Raw genomic sequence first — 26283 nt, 5'->3', positions numbered from 1 at the left:
AGACAACAATTCCTTTGCCCTAAATAATAATAAGCTGATGCAGATGGGATGGCTGTGGCTGCTCTGCAGGATGAGTCACTGGCTGAGATAAAGGAGCAGAGCTGTGACACACTCAGTGCTGCTCCTGCAGGGACAGGGATCCCCTCCTCCCCTCCTCGGTGCTCAGGCTCTGAAATTCAGACTTTAAAATCTGCATTCCACACCCCTGTCTTCCATTCCATCTTCCTTGTCTTCTTTGTGGAATTTCAGGCTGGAAATCCTTTAGGAAGCAGTGGGTTTTGCACAGATATCTGTAAATGATGCACAGGCACAATTAGAGCACCATGAGACAGGTGAGAGGCTTCACAGCAGTGAAGAGGCAAGGAAAAAGTTCTGGAAATGCAGCAATCAGACTGTTTTAAACCCCATTCACTGGATTAAAAGCTGTGGATATTTGATAAAAAACTATTTTTTTGCAATAGCTGTTGCAGACATCTTAGGCAAACACAGCCTTGAGGAGGATGAGAAGGAAAACCTCTCCCCACCAAACTTCCCAGCAGGTCAGGAGCTGCAACCTGGGCATAAAATCTTCTTTAAAGGTTTTGTTCTGTCAATCATCCCCCTCACTTTCCTCCACAATAGGCTCAAAATAACAAAATGCTGTTGTTATTTCTGTTGGATGTGCTTCATGCCAAACAAAAAGTCCCCAAAAATGAGGCATTGTGAGGGAAGTTAGATCTTGTAAAGTCATTTTTGGGATTCAGTCCTCCTGGGGAAAAGTTCACAGACTTGGTGTTCAAACAAAAGGAGATTTTAATATCATTGAATACTTTGCAGTTCATTTTCAGATTATCATTAGATCTTTCAGAAGGCATTGTTAATTAAGTCCCTGTGCTCTTTCATGCCAAGTTGTTTCTAGCATTTCAGAGCTTTTTATTGCAATTTTTTCTTTCCATATGAAGTAAGTAAACAAGTGTTGAAACATTAAAAACCACCTTTGTAGCAACCATCCTGTTAACTTCTACCCATGTCTATTTTCAATATTTTTTGGCTGTAGAAATGATCCTCCCCAGTCAAAAGGATGATGCTGGTGATTTTAATTGCATTTGCAATTTAATTTGCAGGCTCAAGGCTTAAATGCAGTTCTATCCTGCAGGTATGCTTCATTCACTTACCTGAGGATGATTTAAACCAAATTATTTTAAGCTTTAGGAATATCAGTTGGAAGTTTTGCAATCACAACTCTGCACAATCTCTGCAGTCACATCTTTCCACTGCTGTCAAAACAAGTGAGACAAGGTCACACATCTTTAAAAATTCCAGCATCATTTTTCAACTCTGCTGCTGGAACAGGTGAGTGTGGAGAATGCAGACTGAATTTAGCAAATCAGGCACCAACTGCATTTTAGACAAAAGAAACCATCCAGGCTGACACTGAGTTCTTATGTTCTCACAGCTTTTTTCTTTCATATTTGAGCTTTGATTCAAAGTGAGCTTCAACACTGATGCTTATCAGAGAGCAACCATCAGCTCAGGATAGTCAGAAATGGGTACAATAAATAAATAAATCATCACCCATCAAAGATCTCTGGTCCCTAATATAACACATCTAACTTCTGCCTCCTTTTTGATCCACCTGGTTTATTTATCATCGTTCTGTCCATCAAAACATTAAACATGGTGACCTCTGCAGTCCCCCTGCCCTCCATCCATCAGTCTAGAGGGATTAATTCTCTCTTTCCACAGCTTCTCAGAGCTCCCCTGGCAGAAATTCTAGTCCAAACTGCATTATCATTTCACCCTCTTTTTGTGGCTCCCCTGTTAGAGCTCTAATGTGGCTGCTCCATTAAATAAACTCATTTTAACACAGGTGGTCTAAAGCAAGTGTAAAGTATTTATCCATGGCCTAAGTGATTGAAGAAGGTTTTGCTCCACTGAAGATCTGTGGAATTAAGTTTGAAAGTTTTGTCAATGATTATTAGGGGAGAAAAACCCAGGGGATTTATTGACACTCAGACTGTTCCAAATTATGAATATGTAAAATTAGGACCCAGTAACATGGGAAGGAAAGGATCCAGTATCTAAGGGGAAAAAGATATTTGAACATGTTTAAGCATTTAAAAAAAAAAAAAATTAAAAAAGTTCTTTACCCTTAAAAAGGCTCCTGCCAGAAAACCAAGCACAAACCACCCAATTCCATCTTCAGGCCAAAACCACCCTGGGTGGATTCCAGTGGGGGATTTCTCCCTTTTAATTGAGGAAAAACTCCTGTGAATTTATCTGCAAAACCCAGAAACAAGCACTTACTGCCATGCCTCTGTTTGCTCTCACTACATGGATTTTATATTAATTTATTTATCTTCATCATCAAGGCTTCATAACTGAAAATGTTGTCCTGGGAACCATCTCATGATCTTACACTATCTAAATATCTGATTTTTTTGTAACACACTGATTTTCATACTCCTGGTTGGATGTTTATTGGTGGCATTGCTGCTTTTTGAAAAGAAAATTAAAATCTTGGGCATTTCAATTAATTGCGTAAATTAATAATTCATATTTTGGTCATTGCCTGAAATAAATTGTGGATTTAATGACAGTTTCCTTAAAGGTAATTATTTTGATCCAATTAGGCTTTGATAGAGAATGACTTAGTGCTTCTCAGTATTGTGTTTTCCTGTCCTCACCAAAGGGGCTAAAAAAAGAAACTCTGTTGTAGAGTGGCCTCCAAGCAGGCACAGAGACTTTACTCACATTTCACCTTTTGTCTCAGAAGTACTTATTTAAATAAAACAGCTCATCCCAGCACTAGTTTCCCCTTGAAGCAGATCCATGGACTCAGGTGATTTAAAGGGACTCAGTTAAGCTTTCAAATTTATTTTATTTTCTCCATAAAACTGATCACAGAAGGGAACACACAGGTTCCCATTAGCCCAAAAAGTAAATTTGCTTTTGGAGGTAATTTATTACAAATGGAAGAGGTTTAGTGGTTCTTAAGGGCAGTTTTAAAATATTTATTACAATAAAAAACAGCCTTCATTTCGGAGTGCAGGTATTGATTGATACTTACAGATTGAAATTGTCTCTTGCTGGTGTCACAATGGACCCGTGAAGATTCAAACCCTTGCACAAAAATAAACACAAGAGAGGAATTGCAATGAAAGCAGAGTGTGTGCAGGGCTGAAGTCCAGCAAAGCAATTAGAGACACATAAATATTCTCATTTAGCAGGGGAAACTCCCCCTGTGCCTTGAGCACTCTGCTGGGGGAGCATTTCTGTCCCTCCCCCAGAAATCTGGGGAGCTACCAACTCCCTGTAAATATTTTATTTCCATTAAACCCTGCTCAGTATCTACATTTTCACTCCCCATCTATTTCGTGGCAGTTTTCCTCCCAGAAAGTGTCTAACCAGTAAAGATTATTTGGAAGGAGTGAATGAAAGAGGAAATGCTCTAAAAATCCAGGATGTGATAAAGAATCAGTGAAGGTGTATGGGGCTGCAAACAGCAACACCTGGCAGAGCCCAGGGAGAAGCTGCACATGGGAAAATTAATAAAAAATCAAAATTCATTGACAAATCACCACAGTCCTGCCCCTTCCTTCTTCAGAGACAGTGAGAGGAGTGCAGGGGGACTGCAGAGGAATTAAAAATCTCATCTCTCTTTTATCTACAAAGGCTCTGGGTACTCCCATCCCACACAGCCCAGAGGAGCTGTTCTCCAGGAAATTCTGCTCTCTGCAGAGCTGGTGAAACACAACCACAAAAGCTTCCCAGCATCTCCACCCCATGCTGCCTTTGAAAGTAACTCAGTTTACTCTTGCAAATATTCACTGTAGGGATGAGCTCTCTGCAAGTGGAACCTCTCAGAAATATTCGTTCCTGAGAGGGAAAGGGAAAATTCTTGAGAGCTGGGATAAAGGTTCTGATCTGTCCTTCCCTCACATCTCTTCATGAGGAATTCATGACATGGAAAAGAATTATGGAGGCTTTGCCATAAGGAAACAAATAAAAATGGTTTTTACTTCAACTTGAGCACCATGGATTTATCTTAAGCTACTAAAAGAATGTTTTTTTTCTGTTAGTCCCAGTAATGCAATCAATTTCTTAATGAAAAGCAAAGCAACAGATCTTGAGCTGTTCTTCAGCAGCTCAACACAGGAAACTGAGCTTAGCTGGGGAAATCAGGGCACTGCAGCCAGAAAACAGGGAAGGGATGGAAAGAAATTTGAGGAAAAACAGTAAAGATCCGGGGGCAACATTAATGCTAAATTCATAACTTTTTAATTGCATAACAAGCCTACCCAAAGCACTGAGCACTTGAAGAACTAATTAAGGAGTGCAGGATCCCTGGGGGCAGAAACTGGTACCCATTTCACTGAGACACCAAGAGGCTGAGGCATGATCAGCTCTGGATTTTTATTTTGCCATCCTCCTGCTAGTTTGGGAAATTGTACTTTAATAACCTCTAATGGCTTTGCATGGACTCGTTCATAACTGATAAAGATGTCAATTTAAACCACAGTGCACTGAAAATTCAGCAGAGTACTGATGCAGTAATGCAGTTAAATGTAACTATTTGCTTCCACCCTAATAAATCCAATCCCATTTCTTGTTATTTCTCCCAAGACCATGGCTTGTCTTGCAAGGAGGTTCTGCAGCTCCTGTCACACAGAAGGGCACAGTGAAAGTGCTCTGGTTAGGAGCAGACCCTCATGTGCCACCTGACACAAAAAGCACAAACTGAAAGGAACAGAATGATCAATCCCCAAACTCTGGGATCCACTGAGACAATAATCTCTCTGTCCTCTATCCTCAGCTCACCTTCCTTTGTCCATCATCCTTCTGCCACCCTCTGCTCTCAGCCCTGCTCCCACTGTCCCAAACATGGGATTTGGGGATCTGGCTGCTCTAAACTCACCCTCCTTCCTCCCTTCAAAGGCAGTGCCACCCAGCAATGGCACAGTTTGGTCAGGATCTCATCCTCTGGATAACTTCTGCAAAGCCCCTTTGATGTGATTTCAGTCCTGCCCAAGCTTGCAGGGATAAAACCCCCAAACACCCTCCCTCCCTTGGGTCTGCAGGCACAGCTCACCTCTCAGCTCTCACTGCAATTGACCTTCTCCTGCTCCTTGGATTCAGGATTTTCCACATCTGGCATTTACCCCCACACTGCTGAAGGCTCAAGGAAAAACCCAACTCGGATTTTCCCCAGGCTGTTGGTTTTCTCAGCTCCAGCTCGGATCTTTCCCAGGCTGAATTTTCTCAAATTTAAACAAAAAAGAAGAATAACACAGATGAACACCTAGTGTTTATCACAGAACAATGTGTGTGTCTCATGATGTTTTGCAGAAAGCATCTTTTCAAAGAGGTGTTGCCTTCTTAGACCAATAAACCTTTTCTATTCTGTATTGCACAATCCATCCTATATAAGTGTGGTGGCCTCTCAATAAACCTGCCTTGGAGAAGTTGTGTGTGTGTTGCTGGATTATTCCCTGTTCCTAATCAGACAGTGACACCTCAGCCCCATCCCCAGATTCTGGGAGCTGTGGGTAACTCTGGTTCTGTGCTGATGGATATCTCTGCCTCCAGCTGCTCCATGCAGTGTTTTATTTCAGATATTTTTACTCTGTCTGCTTGCCAGATTATTCTTTGCTAAGCACATCCTCTCATTTTGTTTAGGGTTTTTTTTTTGGTCACCCTCTCCTTAATTCCTGGCTTTAATTTCTGCAGTGCTGATTTTCCAGTGTGTGCTTGTTTGACAACCTTTTCTCCATATCCAAACACAGTTTCCTTACCCAAAGCTCTCAATATCAGTGTACAAGTGTATTTAAGTCACCAAATTTCTGTCTGTGGCACAGGCACAGCTCCCAGCTGGCAGAGCATGTCCTGAAGGGAAGGAAATGAGGCATTGCTAAACTTTGCATCCATGTTGCTGCTCCCCAGGGGAAACAAGGACTCTCTCAAAATTCCTCACCTCAGCCTTGTTAACTCCCCATTCCTGCTGTTGTCTTCTGTGGCCAGTCCTCTTTCTTTTTTTAAAGCCTTTGTGACTCTTTGCATGAACAGAAATTGAAATAACTCAAAAATTGAAAAGTCTGTGTTGAAGTCATTCTGGAAATTTTCATCCTCCACAGCGGATAAATTCCAGTTTACCATTTGTAGTCCCTAAAAAGCCTGCAGTTCCAAATTTGCTGCAAAATTCTACTTTTTTTTTTTTAAATGGTGTTTTTAAATTGCATTTCTTCCCCATATACTGCATACACTGCTATGTAAAATGTGCCACAATGCTCATGTCCCCCAGGATGGTATTTCCAGCCCTGTCCTGTGTTCTGGGAGTGGATAATCCATGGAGTTTTGTGAGAGCTCTTGGCTTATTAAAAGCCCCTGTCTGAAGATGACTCCAGGCCAAGCAGCAGCTGAGCTCAGCATCAGCAAAGCCTGGCTCAAAACTTCACATGGAGTTTTTTAAAGGCTAGCACAGGTAGGGCATCCACAAATCTGAATTAATGGAATAGGATTCTGCTCAATCCAAGCCCCTTCAGGCTGTATCCTGATTTACACATGCAGATAAACACACCAGGACAGGATCCTGGGGGAGACAGCAGCATCTAGCTGGGAGTTGTGTGGTTTGGGGTAAAGAGCTGGATCACAGCCTCTCTTTACACCAGAAAAAAAGGATTTTAAAACCTTAGAGCACTACTAAAACAACATGATGAGAAGGAGAAGGGCTGAAAGCTGCCTGCTCCCATTGCAACCTGCAGTGTTTAATTCCTGAAAGTATTGGTGTTAGCATCCTAATGATCAGACAGCAATTTGTGTTCAGGGCAAGGACGATTTTTGTTGCTTGGTTACCCTACTTTTTATTCCAAAAGGCAAACTCATGGCTTTGTTACATAAGCAGCAGTGTTCCATCCATCCTGAGAAAAACACCACCAGAAACCTGCCTGCCTGAGGGGAGGGGCTCCCCAAACAGATTTCCATAAGGAACAGGGAGTTTTTTTCCATTTTTCTTTTGCACGCAGACTCGCTCCAGATGGTCTGAAGAGGCTCTAGATGTAAATGGTACAGCAAAATATGCAGCAGAAGAGGAGATTATGGAGCCTCAGAAAATTCTTTGGTCTCTTCTGCAAAGATAAGACAGATTAAAATGCAAAGCCTTCGGTGGATCCCATCCCAAACACTCCCTGCACACCAGGAACAACTTAGTTTCATTCCCCTGCTGCCTGTTAAGAAGAATGAGAAAATAAAACAGCAAAACCCCAACAGTGAGACAATGTCATTAACAAACGAGCCTGCCTTGCTTTGTCTTTTCTGCTAGACAAACAGCTCGTTGCAAATTGAATAGGCTGCTTAATTACCAGTTTCCAAGTTCTGTACACAACACAAGGTGTAAATCTTGGGTTATGTCTTTAAATGCAGGGAATTCAATGCCAGGGAACTGAGGGAGGAGAGGAGCAGGGAGGGATGCACAGAGCTGGAAGTGTGGTGTTCTCCCTGCCAGGGGTCAGGATGAATAAAAAGTTGGATTTTTTGTGTTGTTGCAGAATATTCCTGTTGCAGAATACTCCTCTTGCAGAATATTCCTCTTGCAGAATATTCCTGTTCCCTTCCAGGCTCACTTTCAGCTTCAGCATCACCTCTGCAAACTTTCTGACTTTGAAGAAGAAAGTTAAACAAAACCAAGGAAGGTTGTTCTGCTGTGTCCAAGGAGTGCCAGAAATGCTTAAAGGAAAATATTTTTTGGTCAGGTAGAAACTTTGACCCATGAACAGGATGGAGTTCTGCTGTACCATGTGACCACTGGAGATCTGTTACAGTCCTTTGGAGATATTGCATATTCAAATTCAAATCTGCATCCAGGCTGAATAGTGGCATAAAACCTGGGGGATATCAAATATCAGTAGACACAGTTTTTCTCCAGAGTCTGAACAGTTAATTTCCTGCATAAGACACGTTTTTCTCAATTTAGCTACAAGTAAAATAGGCTAAACTAACATCAAAATGAGTTTAAACACTCTGACTAATTTTAGGAATGATAATGAGTGAAAGCTGCAAAACACAAACACCATATTTTTCTAGTCTAGTCTGGTCTAGTCTATAATTCTTTAAAGTTTTCTTAATGACTTCTTGAGATCATTAATGAAATCTTCCAAATACCAATGAAATGCCATGGCAGTCTTTTATCACTGAGAGTCAAAGGCCAGCAGTAGTTTGCTCACATTAAAATGTTGTTACCATTTTTTCAACTATGCTGATTAAAGATCAGTTTATTGCTAATTAGGCAAAGCCCATCCTTTCTAATTAGAGGAAGGGGAGTTGTTCTGGAGGTTTTTTGTCTCTGATGTCTCTGTGATATCAGCTAAGGTGAAACTCTAGATAGAGGAAGGCTCAGAGCATCAGAAATTATTTAGGAGCTGCTAAGGAAAGATTGTTAGCAAATCCTCATTTCAATATTGTCTTTCTTGTTACCTGCATAGGATAATCCTCAAGTTATGTCAGAGGGGATAGAATACAAGATGAAATAATTTCTCCTACTATTCTACAGAAAAGATCTCCTAAATCAGACACTGAACCATCCCAAGTGAACTCTGATTTTCCCAGGAATCCCCTCTCTATGTCAGCACTGGATTTGCTAATCTGGGCACTTCATTTTTGCCAGATTTACTTTTTAGCACTTTACAACCTGTTCTGTGTCTATTGAGGGAAATTTAATTGCATCTTTTCCCTCATTGCATCGACTGTGGCATTACAAATGCAAATGGGATTTGTGTTGCTAACATGGGGAGCCAGCACCTCCCTGCCTGCAGACAAAGGAGAGCAAACCCAAAAGCAGTTCTGCTCTTTGCTTTTTAGTAAATGAGCCCTTTACCAGTGACTTCTAATTTTAACCTATTCTTGAAAGGTTAGATGGAGCTCAAGGGTGCATTATTTGCTAACTATAAATAAAATCTGTGTGCATTATGAATTAATGCTGCACAGTATCAGTGTTATCAAAGGCTCCCACACCAGAATCCCACTTTGGGCTCTGTTTTGGAAGTGATTTCTATTTAGTTTCTAGGAAAGCAAACCAGGTTTCTGTCTGGCTGATCCTGCAAGCCTCTCACAGGCTGAAAACCAAGCACAGCACAATAAAGATAGCAAGATAATTAAGACATCTGAGTATTTACTCCTGGTTCTTAATGTGTGTGTCACATGGGAGGCAGATACTCTCAAAAGGAGCAGCACATGCTGTTCCAGCACTCTCCTGAAGGCCATGAATGGCACTTTCATTTTCCCTGAGCCAGAGGCAGTTTGACTCCAGCAAATGTTGCACTGAGCTGGAAACTCACTGCTGCTGCTCTGGTTTTCCTTGGAGGGACACTCTGGGACCACTGCTCATTGCCATTCCCTCTGTGCCTCTGTCAGTCTAGCTCTGCACTTCAGGAATCAGTTTCCATTTATTGCTATGAACATTTCTCACATTCACCAGGAAAAAATGACCTAGCAGAACATTGCTTTGAGTGGAGTCAGAGAGAGTCATGGCAGGCTGCTGATGGATAACAGCCACCAGGAGCACAGAGCACCTTGTCCAGGTGCCCCTCTGCTCAGGGAAAATACAAATATCTGGAGCTCAGCCAGTGGAATAAAGAAGGAAAACTATTAAAAATGTTGGTAGATGGCAAGGTGAAACAAGAATAAGTGATGGCCAGAAGTTGTTTGTGTGTTTGATTGCAATATTCAGATATGAAAGTGCTTCTGTTGGGTGCTGCCACACTCAGTTTTGCACAGAGGTTATCACCCCCTCATCTTGCCCAGATCAGATTATATTGTATATTTTATATATCTAGAAGAGGAAGGGTTTGCCAGCATATCAGTGCTGGGAGAGGAAAATTTAAATAACTTTATCACTGCAGGAAACTCTAAACAATGATAAAGAGTAGACTTTGAGTAGGATAGAGAATTATCTTTAAACACTGGTGTCACTGCTACAAAATTAAACTGTAAAATCCATTTTATGCATCACTGCAATTAAGGTTTATTCTGCCAAATCTTTCTGTCATCAAATGCATCCCTCATTGATCTCCTCTGTTTTCTATAGTTCAGTAAAATCATTTAAACCCCCTGTGCTGTGTGTTAGACAGCCTGACCAGCCTCTGGCTCACACAGGTTATTTTCTGTCTCATGCCTTGTCCACACTCCCACCACTCACACACACTCAGGACTGGGGGAGGGAATGTGGAAGTGCTGCACTTCATACTCAGAGTAGAAAATAACCAGGTTTGTAATCATTCTTTTTCTGGGATTCTTTCTGCACTCAAAGCGGGAGATCAAAATAAAAACAAAAAATGCAAGTGAATTGTAAGGAAATGTTTCTCTAATAAGTTTTGTTAGCTATAGATTGATCCCCTTGTTGTCCAAGCAGCTAAAATAAAGTGCAGACTAAGTTTTTCAGAGTGATTATCCAAAGAATTTCAGAGTAATTATGTTAAGTATTCAACTCTTTCTGTCTCTGGCAGCTCCTCATGCATGTCACTGACAATCCTAGAGACAAATACATATTTGACTAAGTACATTAAAGCTGTTCCTTTCATTCTCCCAGGTAATTTCAGTGTGTCTGTAAAACATAAATATTTCCTCATAATTCAGTAAAAATCCCAATTACCTAATAAGCAGAAGATAAATATTTTGATAGAAATGTTTCACATGATAAAAATTAGTGAAAGGCTTGGTAATTCCAGTATTAAAAACAGCTCAATGGGGATAATCTCAGAACAGGGCAAAGTTAGACTTATGGTAAAACCTGAAAACAAGGCAGAAGCAAAGTGTAAGACACAAATGAATTTGCCAAGGTCATTATTCAATGAACATGGAGCATCCCAGTCTTCCCTTCTCCAAGTTTCCCTTATTCTCTAAGAAATTGCCAACAATTGCATTTCCATTTTTCACTGACTGAGGAAATTCTGATAAAGCCAACCAGGGCCACAAATGCCTTAACTATGCAACTCTCCTAATGGTTCACCATAAAATAATTAGAAATACAGATTATTAAAATCAAACGTTACAGAAGTAGCTATTAAAACTCTTCCTTAAACTTTCTGCACAGAAATCCAGAGTTTGCTGTGGGAAATGCTTCTGCTGTGGCTCTCCTCCCCACCTGCTCTGGCATAAGGTCCCTGCAGAGCAGCAGTGCTCAGAAAAGGATTTGCAGAAATTACAGGTATTTTCATTTCCTTTCATCATTTCAAAAGATGACTAAATGGATGTCAAGAAGTTTGAAAGAGAAAGAAAATTTGATTTTTACTTCTATTCCACTGAATTTCTGCAGAGGTCAGCATAAGAAATACTGAATAACCCCCAAGAGGGAGAGAGAGCACTTTGCCTGAGGATTCCATACTCAGATAATAGTGAAGTGCTTAACAAGTGTTTGACAACATTGCCACATCCTTAATAAGCTTTCATGAATGAGTGAGATAAATCCATATCATTCATTTCTCTCCTCAATATTTACATACTACCCCATGGCTTGCCCCTGGCTATTTGCATCCAAAAGCCTTAAATAATTAGCATTAATTAGATTTATCATAGCGGGAATACTCAGTGATCTCTCTATAAAAACTGGATTGTAATTCCATTTCTCAGTTTTCTTGTTTTTCAGTGTCACTCCATTCACACAAGTGAGATCAGTATCCAACACAAGCTTTCTTCTCCCTCTCCAAATTTTCCTATTAGAGAGAGCAAGTGGGCTCTTTGTTTTCTTTGGTTTCTTTGTTTTTAATAATTATTTAAATTGCATAACTCAGGTTATCAGGACAAACCATGACATTTTGTAGTTACCATGCAAACCCACATGTAGCTGGTTACAAAAACCCATGATGTAAATAAAAACATGTAGGAAAAAATCTGAATAGCTGACATACTTTTAAACAAACCCAGTTTGGGACAGCTGCTGATTTTTTTAAAAGGACAAATTTATTCTTTCTTCATGAGTATTTCCTGATATCAGAGCAAGAGACAAAACTCAGAGACAGATTCAGTTCTTATCAAAAAAAGCATCATGGAACCAGCTCTGCTGGGAATCTCCATGGGAATCTTGGAATTTGGTCTGGATCTTTGGTTACAAAGCAGAAATAGTCTTTAAATATCCTGACTGAGCAGAGTTTTAATGATTTAATTCATTATTCTGATTTTACTGCAGAATCAATGGTTGGAGAGGGGAAGGCAAACTGTGTTCACCCAGTGCCCTTTAAAGCTGGATTTAACCTCTCATTATTCAATTCCTTAAACAAGAAAAAATCATGGCAAGATCAGAGAGATAGTATTTATCAGATTAAAGATCCATAATGAGAGCCAGGACAAGAGCTGTTCCATCTCTGGGGTTTCCTGATGAAATCCATCCAGACCCAGAGCATCCCACAACAACCAACCTGCTGTGTTAAAAAAAAAAAAAAAAAAAATAAATAAATAAATAAATAAAAGCACAGGGCAGGAGTGGGAAGGTGGACAGAGGGGTAAAAATAAACAACATTGATGTTGCCATTATTTCAGAGGAAACACTTTAATGAACAGGGAATTTTGTTCTGAACAAAATCAGCATTCAAGCCAAATCAATACACTTTTGTATTAGCTTTGATTTTCTTCAGTGGCAGGTTCTGAATCTTGCATAGCCACATCTATATCTATGTCTTTATTCATTTAGTTGAAACAAAAATATTCAGGAAAGTCTACTTTATATTCCTCTTAGGCTTTCCTAATGGAAATTATGTACTGGCCTTCAAAGAGATTGATAGAACACATCTGAGGAATTTTACTATTAACACAAATTAGAGAATGTATAAATGATTTTCTGCAGATAAATATGCATGAAGAGAAAAATCAATTCTGTTGTTTACCTTTTTCAATGGAAAAGCTTCAACACCAGTTATGTGTAAAAGAATTTTTTAAAAGGCAATACAAGCAAAACATACAAACTGCTGATTCTGTTCCACCCTTGGAAGCAGAAGTGTGCCCCCAGCTCTCAGTAAATCAAAGGCTCAGCTCAAATCCTGTGTTGCAGTTCCAGGTGCTGCTGGAACAGAGCAAGGAGCAGAGCAGGGCTGGGTCAGGGCAGCTGCAGAGCCCAGGACAGGCTGTTCCCAGAGGCAGCTGATCATCAATAGGATGATGTTCCACCCAAAGTGTCCCTGGGGGCAGGACACGCTGCTCCCACCTTCCCACTCACCTGTTCCACACTCTCTTCTCCCCTGGAGGGAGAAAAATTGAAATATTGGAGCTGAGCAGAGAGCATTCTCCATAATTCACCTCTACAGTCATTATTCAATGAATTGGAATAATGGAAATTGGAGTTTTCTCAAGCTTTGTGTTTCTTAAAAGCAACCTCCACACATGGAAGGTGGCAGAGACTACACCAATGACAAACCTCAAATTTTTATTTCATGCTGCTGCCTTCCCTCAAAGCAGGCACCAAAAGCAGCTTTTCATTCAAGTTATCTGTTGGAAAGAGCAAACTGCACCTCCCTGACTGTGTTAGCCAAATTTGCAGTTAAACTTTTAGATTAGCCATTGATGGATGCAACAGGAATGAGGAGCTGGAATCAAATTCTATAATGACATTTCTGGTATCCAGGTAAGACAATTGAAAGATTAAAGGCAGCAGTGAAAAGAATCTGGGCTGGCAGATGGCCTGGGGGAGGAGTGGCATGAAGGACAAGGGGATGGATGCTCACCTGAACCTGGGGAAAAGCAGAGACTGTGCTGCACCTTGGAATTAAAAGCACTCCATTGCAATATAAGGCACCCACTCACTGCTTGATTCTTCCTGCCTCTTTTCCAAAGGTATCCCTTTGCCATGAAGTAGCCTCAGATGTTTTCATCTGGAAGCTTTTCTTAACATTGATGAATACTTCCTTTTTTTTTTTTTTTTTTTTTTTTTTTTTTTTTTTTTTCTTTTTTTATGGATTTAAGACTGGAACCCAGCTCTTCTGAAAAAGCCTGGAAACCTCCCAGATGAAATCCCCCCATCTCCAGGGCTCCAGTGACACTCACAGTTTTTTGGAATATTTTGCCAGCAGTCACATTCTGATTCACATGATGCTGCTGCCTTCCCACACTGAGTGCCACTTGAAGAGGCAGGGATCTGTAAGAACAAAGCCTGCTGAAAACAATGTTTGGGGCCCTTGCCTCTGCAGAGCTGTGCATCACAAACACCAGCTGCTCAGAAATCAGGCTGCTGCTGCTGCATCTGCTGCACCAATCCAGCCTGGGCAGGGCCAGCTGCAGACCAGCCCTGGCAGAAGGATTTGGGGTTCTGGGGGTGGGAGCTGGACCTGTCCCAGCCCAGAATTCCCATCCCCTGCATGGGAAAGGGTTTGGGATTCTGCCCTGTGCTCAGGTGAGCCCCCAGCCCTGGACCAGCACAGGGAGGAGCTGGAGCTGCTGGAGAGCCCAGAGGAGGCTCCAGGATGATCCCAGGGGTGGAGCAGCTCTGCTGGCAGGAAAGGCTGGGGGGGCTGGGATTGTTCACCTGCACAGGAGAAGCTTTGGGGTCACTGAACTGTGGCACTGCAGGGACTGGAGGGGCTGCAGGAAACATGGAGAGGAACTTTTTAGGAGAGCGTGTGGTGATGGGGCAAGGGAGAATGGCTTCAAACAGAGGGACAGTGGGTTCAGATTGGAAATTAGGAAGGAATTGTTCCCTGGGAGGGTGGGCAGCCCTGGCACAGGGTGCCCAGAGCAGCTGTGGCTGCCCCTGGATCCCTGGCAGTGCCCAAGGCCAGGCTGGACACTGGGGCTGGAGCACCTGGGACAGTGGGAGGTGGCACTGGATCAGTGTTTGGGACCCTCCAAACCCAAACCATCCTGTGATTCTACAACACAGAAAAAAACATCTGGATAAGCTAGAGGCTATTGATATTCATCTGCCTTTTAGTAATAAAAACACCTCACACTTGAAATCAAAAGAGGATGAATGCTGCAAGTGTGCAGAACCAGCAGACTCAGAGGAGAGAGGGGATTTTTGGGGCTGGGATGTGCAGTTCTGATTTCTTATTTCCTGCTGCATCCCTCCCTTCCTGTGTGAGCTCTTTCTTGCCTTTCACATCTCCTAAACTTGCTCACCATTCCCTTGTTGGAGCAGGTGTTTCAGCAAGGGAAAGCACATCTGGATGCATTGGATACTGCACAGTGTCTAATGCATCCAGACAAAAATAAAATTGGGGATTATGCAGGAAATTGAACACTGTGGTAGGATTTTTCCATATTGGTCAGCAGTGCTTTCACGTTTGTAATTGATCATAAATAGAAGTCAGTGCTTTGCAAAAATTGTCCTCCCTGCAGGGCTGTGACTGAGGCAAATCCTGTGTTTGCCATGGGAAGTGTGGCCCTTATCACTCAGGCTTTAGAAGAAAAACTGAGAGGTTAAAAATAGAAATAATGTCCTCCCGTTTGTGGCTCCTGTTTTCCTCTTTACGTGGGAATTTGGGTCACCACAACATCAGGGGTTTGGGTCTGGTCCCCAGACAGCCACTAAGCAGAAGAATTTTCATTTTCACTCCTCCAGCAGCAGTCAATCAGTGTCACAAGTGTCACTGCAACAAATGGCAGGCCCATACCTAGGGGATGTGTGGCTCAGAAATTTAATTCTCTTGAAGAAAGTTCAGAAATTCTCCCTCAGTGAGTGACTCTCTCATTGCTCCTGTGTGAAAATCCCCTCCATGCACAGTGACAAGCTCAGTTATGTAACTATGTCTGAGGAGCAGTGAGCAGCAACAAAAAATGGAATAAATGCAACTCTGAAAAAATCACCCCCTCATCTGTAAGACGGTGCACAGACATACCCAGAGAATTTAATGCTTGTGCTTAACCAGCCAGAACTAAACCACTTTCTCTGCTTTCAGTCCAGTCAGACTCTACAACATTTTCAGACCTTGTTTTGAAAGCTGCTTTTATTAATTGGCTTCTCTTTAAAAACTACAGTGGCAGCTCTCCTATTTCCACAATTTAGCTCATTCTGTGCATCCCATATTTGCTCAAAAATTATCTAAGCCATGTTATTAGGCATAATAGCTGGTGGGAGAAAACCAAACAAATAAACAAACAAACACACTAAAACCAGATGAGGACATAAACTTTAGGAGAGCAGAAAATTCTCTGGGAAAATGTAAGTTAAAGCAAAAAGGGGAGATGCAGCCATCAGAGAAAGGCTAAGGGAAATCTTGTGGAGCTCTTAAAAGGAATCAGTAGTGTATCAGCTAAAATTACATAAGTGCACTGCAATGGGAGATGTCAAACCTCTGACATCTCACCAAAGGCTCCTCAGGAAAATAAATTCCCTCAGAACAAAAAGAAAAGCCACTGCATGGACTAATCTTTTAATAAACAAAGAAGGTTAGGAATAAGTGGAGAGTTTTCACAAAGAAGAGATATTAATATTGAGGTCACCAAGCCAAATTTTTGGGACTGGTACTGTTAAACACTTGCAGGAATGTTCTGGAAGAAAGGGTGAAAAACACTGAGTTTCCCAGGGTACTAAAATCTAAAGCAGGCTTCAAGGATCTCATGGAGTGAGGAGAAGATTAAATGCACCACATCAAGAAGTGCAAAGCAATGCACAGCCAGGAAAAACTACTTTTCTTACTCAATTGCAGCTTTAAAATCAGCTGTTAGCTCTCAGAAAATATATGAAAGATATTCTGATGGCTCTCTAAGAACACAGGATTAACAAGAAAAGATACTGAAAATGTAAGAAAGTAATAAGAAAAGGATTTAGGGGAAATTGGAAGATTAGAAGGTGTTCTGCTACTTAATAAAACTCTTATGATAGACATGGGAATTTTCACCAGGGAAAGGCACAAGGGATTTCAAACCAAACTCAATTTAGGGGGGAAAATTGACTTTTGTCCCACCTCAAGAAACACAGATGGACTGGAAATGATAAACAGAAGGGGAAAAAAAACCAATAAGGAGTGCAGGGAATGTTCTGCTGTGGGAAGGGCTGAGAAAGCAAGGATTCCTCAGGCAGGAATAGCAATGGTGGGAGCTGGGAAATTTGAGGAACTCCTGTAGGGTAAGTGGGAAGCAGTTTTATCCAAAACCAGGAGGAAATACTTGCTGTGGCAGACAGAGCAAAAGTGCATTTGTCTTTAATTAAATGGCTTAATTGCAGATGTGTCAGTGGGTGGCTGTGAAATGCCCTGGCTCAGCTGGCACAGGGGAGGGGACAGTGGCATCTGGCAGGTGACAGCTGGAAATGGCCAGAACCTGAGAGGGAGCAAGGCCAGGCAGCATTCCCTGCCCCTGGGAAGAGCAGAAGGATGCTCTGCATCCCTGCAGCCCAGCAGTGCCCTTGGAGAGGCTCCCTGGAGCAGAATATGGGAATAAAGTGAGGATTTACTGGAGGCCTTCCACAGGCACAGCTTGGGCAGTCAGAGCCTCCCAGAGCTGCACACAAGGGGCACAATGGCCACGAGTTTTTCACACAATTATCAGTTTGGTCCTTTCACATATCAGGGGTTAATCCTCCAATTACAGCTGCAGCTCATGGAGTCATTTACCCCCAGTTTGCTGCCCCCAAATTCACTTTTGTTGAAATGTTTCACTGAGGCAGTGAGGTGTCCTTGAGATTCAGGCTTAGAGAGGAATTGTTGTGTCTGAATAAAACAGGAGAGCAGCAGCTGACAGACCATGGAGTTTCAGAGTTACACACTAGAGCAGCACAGGAATCTGAAAAATAAAAAAGCTGAATCCTCAGGCATCAATTTCCATGTGTGGCATGGAGAGGGGCACCAGGAGAGCAGCAGCTGACAGACCATGGAAGTTTCAGAGTTACACACTAGAGCAGCACAGGATCTGAGAAATCTAAAAGCTGAATCCTCAGGCATGGCCCAGAGGGGTGAATTTCTGTCCTGGCTCATCCAGGAGCAGGGACAGCCCTGCTTTGTGTGGGAATTTAGTCCAGGTGAATTCCAGAGATCCCTTCCAGCCTCTGCTGGCTCACCCTGCAAAAATTCTGCTCCTTCTGGCTTTTGCTTGGTGGCCACTACAGGCAATTATTGTTTGACTCACATGGATGTTGTCACAGTCTCTTTTGGTTGTGAAAAATGCCTCAAACTGAGATTGGTTTGAAATCCCTTGTGCCATTCCCAGGTGAAAATGCCCAGGATTTTCTAGGATTCCCTCCTGGAGCTGCTCATGGTTCTGGCACTTTGTTTAGCCCTGCTCTTGGCTTCTGCACATTCTGCTGGATCTGGACATGACAAAGCTCCTACAAATAGAAGCAGCACCCAGAGGACAGACTCAGGGCATTCAGTCTCATTAATTACAATTACCAGGCAGCAAAAGCATTGTTAACAGGAACACTCAGGGGTCCTTTCCACTCTCTCACTCTGGGAGGGAATGATAAACTGGAGTGATGTGCAAAGAAACTTCCTCTGAGAATATTAAGTATCTTTTTTCCACATAAAAACCTGGAGCAATACCTGATTCATTAATTTTGATTCATATGGAATGACTAGCCATGTGCCAAATCAGCCCTGGAGAGAGAGATTCTGATTTTTGCCCATCCAAAACACCACCATTACTAGAGAACACATGAAATCTTTCAGTTGTTTACCCTCCCTCAGGAGAAGAAATAAACTGTGATATTTTTATGTCAAGATTCTCTCATTTAAAGATTCCTATCTTCAACAGTTATGAAATAGATTCTGTTCTCTCAGGTCCTGGGAAGGGAAAGTGGGAGAAGGCTCTAACTCACAAACCAGCATCAATTTCATCATTCCTCCTTCTGGAAAACAGTCAGAAAAGTGGGTTGTTTCTCCTTTAATTAGAATGTAAAGGGCAGAATTGAGAAACTGTGGCACATTTATCACTCCATATGCCAGTGTAGAAGAATGCCAAAGAGATTGGAGCATTTGAAAAGCTAAATGTGTCATGTAAGTGTTTAGTCTGAGCTAAACAAATATTTTCATCCCATTTTAAATCAAAACACCTATGATCATAGATAGGTGTTTTTCCCCATCTCTTTTCACCATCACTTACTCCAACTACTATGCTTTAAAGTAATTTTAGCCTGATTTTTTTCTATCCATAAAAAGACAGTTGTGTCTTACCAAAATTCCCTTGATGTTTTCTCCTTTTTTTTTTTCTTTTTTTTTTTATGTAATTAATGGCCTGCATGACTCAACATTTTCCACTGTTTTTATCAGTCTGTCCAGGCAGATTTTTTTTTCTATGTTCTCAAAATTTTCAAGCAATTGGTCTGTTATATCAGGGTTAAAATCCTCTTGAAAAACACTTCTATAATTTTAAAGAGGTGGCTATTTAGACACAGGTGACACAACATTTTTAGGATGGGAAGGGGAAATTTAATGGTCTCTGTTTACTGAGCAGCTCTGACTCATCTGTCCAAGCTGTCAGTGAAGTGGAGGGAGGGAAAAGAAAAACAAAAATAAAACAGAGTGTGCAAGAGAGCAAGAGAAAATGAATGTGATCATGTCATTAGAGACTGCATTCTAAATTATAGAAAACAGGGAGCTGAATTAAGATCTTAAATCCCCTGTGCTAAGTGTTATATTTGTCTTGTTCAGACAGCAAACCCATGTGCTGACATTCCACCTGCTGCTTTCTGAGGGAAGTGTGCAAAAACAGCATCACTTCCATGGGAAGCAAAAAACTCCTCCTGTATCTTCCCCAGGCAGCAAAAAGTTCCAAAATATGACACTCAAAATCCCAGCTACCTGTATCACACTGTATCACCTACCTGTATCACACTGGCTTTTGTTTTGCTTGAATTTTCCATAGAATTTATTTACATCTAGCAGATAAAAATGTGAGTGTGTGCTCTGTTCTCTTGCCCCAAACACCCTTAAATCCAAATCCATTATTTCCTCTATACCCACATCCCTCTCAGAAGTGACAGGAACAGCCACAAATAAATTCTGGCTAATGAATTATTATTAGCAACTCAATTAAATAACACTTAGGCATTAGCTGCTGTGATGGGGATTTCTGGGAAAGGCCAAGAGGGGTTTGTGTTGCTCTCTTTCAGAAGTGCAAAACCTCCCAGGGATTTGTGTCCTGGGCTTCAACTGGCACGAGGAATTCTGTAAAACTCTTGCAAACTCTCCTGCCCTGCACTCAGTGCTGGCTCAGAAGGAATTTTTCAGTGTCAATCACCAGCTTGTCAGATGGAAGTGAGAACATCATTTCTATCCCATCTCATCCAGTTCATTGCTAAAGGCTGCCATTTAGCTTTCCTTTCATTGCTGTGGGTGATGGATGGATGCAAGGCTAGAAGATGATTTGGATCACAGAACAGATGAGTGCTGAATATACACTAGGAAGAAAAAATTCTGTATTTCATTTCAGCACAATCATTAACCTATGGAGCAGCCCAGGTTCCAAGTGAAAATCTTCCCAATTTCTGAAACACAACTCATTAAATAGGATTTCAATTTTAAAATCCCATCTAATGTTTTTACAGCAGGATGCTACCTTTGAGCAGCAAACAAATTCTGGCAAATGAATTAATATTAGCAACTCAATTGAATAATGCTCTGATCATTAACTGCTGTGATAGGAAGTTCTGGAAAAGGCCATTCAGGCTCTATTTACTGTATTTATCAAAAACACTCTTCAGGAACACTTTTCACTCTTACAGATTTAAGAATTGCTGTAATTTAACACCACCTGTGCTAGTCCTGTTCCTGGGAATACTGAAGCAGCAGAACCTGGATTTCTGACCCCAGTTTAATCTCCTGCCTTGATACCATGTGGCTAAATGGTGATCTCTGCCTGCACCCAAACCAGTGCAAGCTCTGAATTTGCAGATTTATAGAGCCAAGACCAAAGGATTCTATGAAAATAAATTCTCCAAAAGTGGGTCTTGTCTTCTGCCAGTGCAAGGGGAACAGCCCAGGGGAATGACTCCTGGGCTTTCTGTGGGAAATAGCAGTGCAAGCCACACCAAAAAACATCTTTCATTTAAAGCCTCTATTACATTTTGGCCAGGCAGCAACTGTTCTTCAGGCTTTGTAAGAGACACCCACCCCATCCAGGGCACAACCAGCCTGGTTTGAGGAGAGCCCCTCTCAAAATGCTGATTCCTTTTCATTGTTCTAGTTGGGGTAAAAAAAAAAAAATCACTTTGTGGGTTAAGGTGTGGGCAAAGCTGCCAAGCAATTCATTCTGCAGTGGTTTTCTGTGTTCAGCACCTAAGCTGCCCACAATTTTGCTAAAAGGAGTATGTTATCTCTGACTCCTGGGTGTAGAACCTTCCCAGATCCTGCTCAAGTGGCCAGCTGCGTATATATATATATATATATATATGTGAATATTCTTATATATCATTTCTAGAAAGATAGAAACACTAGGAGTAACTGGGAGAAGTAAGAGCTGAATCTGAAAGAACCACGTTCCTGCTTGTTTGGAACCATTGTTTGACACTTCTCTCAGCTTTCATTACCATAATTAATTATTATTAGCTATGCTGTTCACTCTCCACTGCCTGAGGTGAGGGACAGCCCCAGAGAGGATCCCAAACACTGCAGGAATTTCAGTGAGGAGGCTGAGGGAATGCTGCCTTAGCCCTGCACCCTCCACTGCCAGAGCCTTCCTTGCCTTCAGTGTGCTGACAAAAGCTCCATTTCCTCTGCCAGGGCCTGCAAATGCTCCCCAAAACACTCCTGTTAGAGCTAAGCAATAAATAAGTCCATAAGTGATCAATGGATGCAGGAAGATCATTTAATCTGCCTGACTCTGACATTACATCACCTCAGTGAGTGGAAACATAATGAAATTGCCAAACTGATTTGTTGCAAATCCTGCTTTATTCACTGCACTGGCTCCTTTATTCCTTCCCCTTATGCACAGATCCTCTCCTCCCAGGAGTGATTTAGTTGTAGGAACAGAAAATAAGCACTGTAGCACTGCTGGGAAAACCCCTGATGTTCAGCTATCAAATCCCTAACAGCAGGTTTCCAGATATTTTTATAAGGATGTATTATAAATGATTTCCACATCTGACATCAGAATGGAGCAGTAGGTTCTGAAAGAGTCTTGCAAAGCAGACTGATTCTGAAATTAAAGATCCAATATCTTATTAGACCTACTTAGATCCTCACAGAGCACCACAAAGACGTAAAGTTCTGTATTTCCCTCCTCCTTTTGGTGAGTCACTGCTTGTGACACAGAGACACTGTGCAGACTTGGTGTCCTCATGAAGATTAAGTAGCCTTATGAAATGCAATTAGGATGAATATGTACCTGTCAGTTTGTAATTGCATTCAGAGCAGAGCTCAGGTTACGAGCAGAATTAGAAGGCAGCAGCAGAGCAGCACAGTGTGCACGGGTCCAGCCCATTCCCCTGGAGCAGCAGGCAGGGAGTCAGAAATTCACTGCCTTCCTTTCTCATTTCTGCACTAATCAGTTTATGCCCCAAAGCACAAAATGGGATGCATTAGGGCTGGCTCTAAAAATACAGGGATGTCTGGTTCACATGGATCAGAGGCATCTCAGTGGCTCCACGGGTGGGGCTCCTGGATAATCCAGTAAGGGAGAGGAGCTGGAACAGAAAGAGTTCTGGGAAGAGCCAAGGAACTCCTGTTTGCTGTCCATTGGGTGAGGAAAGGAACATGTGTGGGTAGAAGAGTTGAGGTTTGGGTACCACCCTACAGAATGCACTGCTCAGGCAATGGCACTGAGAGGAAAGTCAGATTTGTCTCTACAAACGGGATGTGGATCTGCTGGTATATTAGACTAGCACTGAGAGGTAAAAGAAAGAATGGGATGGATTCCACTGCTTGATGAATGGAAAAAAGATATTTGCCTTTACAAACAAAACTGCAGGTTTGCTGATAAAGGAAATGGGATATTGATGGATGAAAGAAGAATGGGGAAAAACTATGAATTCTACAAGAATTGAAAATTAAAAAGGAGGATTATACATTAGAGGGGAATCTTAGGTGACAGGTGTTCCAGGAAGTCTGGAGCTCTCAAGTACCTCTGCCAATGAGCAAAGAGAGAGGGAAATGCAGCCGGAAAAATAGGATAAAAAGGAGGCTGAGTGATCCAAGGGGAATGGCCCATGGCTCTCCCTTTACTCAAATAAAGCAAAAAGGACTCCTCTGTCTGCTTTTTGGACATAAACCTCTGTTGTTTGTGGATTAATTTTCCTGGCATCACCCACACCTCCACCCAGAGATTTCTCATAAACTGATCTTAAAAATCTAAACTAAGATTTATTGTTGCTATTTGCTACCTCTTGTACCTCAGTCAACCAACTCTTAGCTCTCCTCTCACCTAATTTTCCTTGGAAGGCATAACTAAAAAGCATGATTATTTAGAGACAAAATGAGGTACCACTGCCTCTTCTACTTTCTGATGTGATGATGGCTGTCACTTGGGAAAAAACATACCAGGAAAGTGCTGCAGGATTGCAAATGCTGCCAAGCTCGCCCCTAGCACAGATTTGACATCCAAGCAAAAGACAATAGTTCAGTTCTCTGAATCATTACCAAGAAGCAACCAAAACCCAGGTTTGTCTGACATTTTTAACCACACAGAAATAATGACTGCTAATTACCATGCCCAGCACTCTGTGTGTTTGTTTGCAGAATTTCCTCAGGAGCTCTGCTCCTCACCTTGATTAAACAGTGAAATCACAAAGTTTCAGTTCTTTCACACAGAGAGAAAAATATTCAGTGTCTCCACATGGGTACATTTACTGTTGTTGCAAATTCTGTGTACAGAGTGCCTGTGAAATGAGGAACCTGTGCTGGGGAGGACAAAAGGGGCAGGCAGCCAGCTCCCTGGGGAAGAGCAGGAACACTGAGCAGCCTGATGCAGAAGGAAATTCTGTGCTCTCACTCTTGCAGGTCAGTGGCCCAGCAGATGCTGCATGCAAGGTCTGAAACAAGAGGAACATTTGGAAATACAGAGAGGAAACATCTCACCCTGTTCAATTTGCATTGACCAGCACACCCACTGCTCAGGGAAAGTTTTAATTAGCCCTGGTGGGGAGTTTGCCAGAAGAAACTCATTAGTCTGTTGACTGTGACAATTTGCTACAGTGTGAAAACCATTACTTTAAGTCCTTGCTCTGTCCTTCTCCCATGCTCCCAGAAATTCCCTGGCCAGCAGTTTCTCTCTGGCCAGCTCTTTCTTAATGTACACATTTCATCTTCTGTAAATAGTCACGATTCAGAAAAAGGTTTTCCAAGCTTGGATTTCAGGTGCTTAAAATCTTGGCAATGTAAATAGTTACACACAGTTATACAGCTCCAAAAAGGACAACTGGGAAAACTGGACAAAATGTCAGCCATAAAGGCACTCAGTATAATGGGAGATCACTGTTTCTGGAGAGAGAAAATGTGTTAATATTTCAAGTTATTTATTCATATCTTCTTACTGTTCTCAGAAATGTTTTTGAAAATCTTAGGATCATCCCAATAAAGAATAAGATATATATTCTCCTAAGATTTTATAGAATGAAAGAATGTTTCTGTGAGCAACTTTTAATATATTGCCCATTTGTGGCTCTCCACTTGCAAGAGTCTTTTGTTAGCTCACCACTTATGGGTGGTAATCAGAATATTACAAGTGCTAAAGGTTGCAGACAGTGCTGAATAAAAATGAAAGATACTCCTGAACTTAGTTAAACAAAACTCATCATATTATGTGAACTAGCTCTCTTCAATGCCTCAAAACCTTTGGATCAAATCCAAGTTCTTTCCCACGCAGAGGTTTCAGCCATGGTGGAGGCTCTTAGAGCTGACAGAGCTACCAAACTCTTGTTTCACTCAGAAAAAGCAAAGAGGATTTCATTGTGCTTGTTCTTGCAGGTGTTTGTGTCTAAGAAACTCCAGTATTTACCAAGAGCTGGCAGCTCTTATCCTTTGGGTTTTCTAGAGGGCCCAGAGCTCTGATTGAATTTCTACAACACTGGCTTTTGTTTTCTGCTATTTAGCAGTTGAATATTACCTGCAGACCAAAATGTGTATTTTTGCCTATAGATGTGTGCAATCTGACATACAGATGTGCATCCTGTTTTATCCTAATTTGCAAACCTGTACAGGAATGCACTAAATAAAATGCCCACAGAAAACAGAAGTTCAAGTGACTTGAAGCATTTCAACAGAACATTCTTTTTTCTCTTTTGCCTTACTGTCCTCTCCTGTCATAGAATATTGGAAAAATAATGAAAGCATTGCATGGTGGAAAACATATTTAATCAAGATATTTTTAATGCTTCTTCTGCCTGACATATCAAATGAGACAAATTAAATACACACCTAGCATCAGCAGACAAAAAGCACAAGTGACAAACACAGGAAAAGGGGGATGGAAAAAGCTCTCAAGGATGTGGTTGTGGGTTTTCAGACAAAATACCACCATGAATTTATCGAGTCAACAACTCTGTTCATGCTGAGAAGTTCTTGAGTGTCAATGCCTTTGTTGAGCCCTGTACCAGGCAAAGGTCAAACCTTTCAGTGCCACATGAAAAACAAAGCTCTGCTTGCAGGCAAGCTCTCTGTACAAGCAGAAGGAAGAGAAGGCAGTCTCTGATGGAAGGACATTTCCTTGCAAGGCAGTTTTGGAGTAGTGACACCTCTAAACAGAGCAGGAAATCTCACTGCCCTTCAAATGAGGGGCTAGAAAAGCTCTGGGCTATGGGCATGGCTCAGCATTTATTGACATCCAAATTAAAGTCATCCAAGTCAACCTTCTCCAAGCTGGTGTCATCACAGGCAAAGCCACCCAAGCTGAAGCCAACATTGTGATTGTGCCACTCATCATTATCTGAGCTGCTGGCATCATCACCATCATCATCATCATCATCACCATCATCATCATCATCACCATCATTCCAAGATGAGGTAATCCTTACCTGAGCTGTTCTCATCCAAGTGAACACCCCAGTCACCTTGGCCATGGCCAGCTCATCATTTTGTCATGGTCATCCAAGTGATTGTTGCCCTCTCAGTCATCCATGTCATTGTCATCATCGTGGGCCCCCAAGTCATTTTCTAATTCACTGTAACACTTGTCTTATTTGGAAGAATTTATGTGCTAGTAATGTAAATTTATATTAGAGATTAATTACATTTAATAAATTCAAAGCTTCCTCACCCAAGTTATTTTCTAACTTAAACCTGTAATGGATATGTGTTTCTGGTAGATTAAAAAAAAAATAAAAAATGTGGGTTTTAAATTTTGGCTTTGTGTTTAGGCTTTTCTTTCTGGAAGGTTCTAGTGGGGACAGAGAACATTTTATATCTGTAGAAGGTGTGTGCAATACCAGGATGAATAACCAGAAAGTGCTCTACAAATATT

Source organism: Oenanthe melanoleuca, chromosome 12 (assembly GCF_029582105.1).
Source record: "Oenanthe melanoleuca isolate GR-GAL-2019-014 chromosome 12, OMel1.0, whole genome shotgun sequence".
Taxonomy (NCBI): Eukaryota; Metazoa; Chordata; class Aves; order Passeriformes; family Muscicapidae; genus Oenanthe; species Oenanthe melanoleuca.
Note: the sequence above shows the minus strand (reverse complement) of the source record.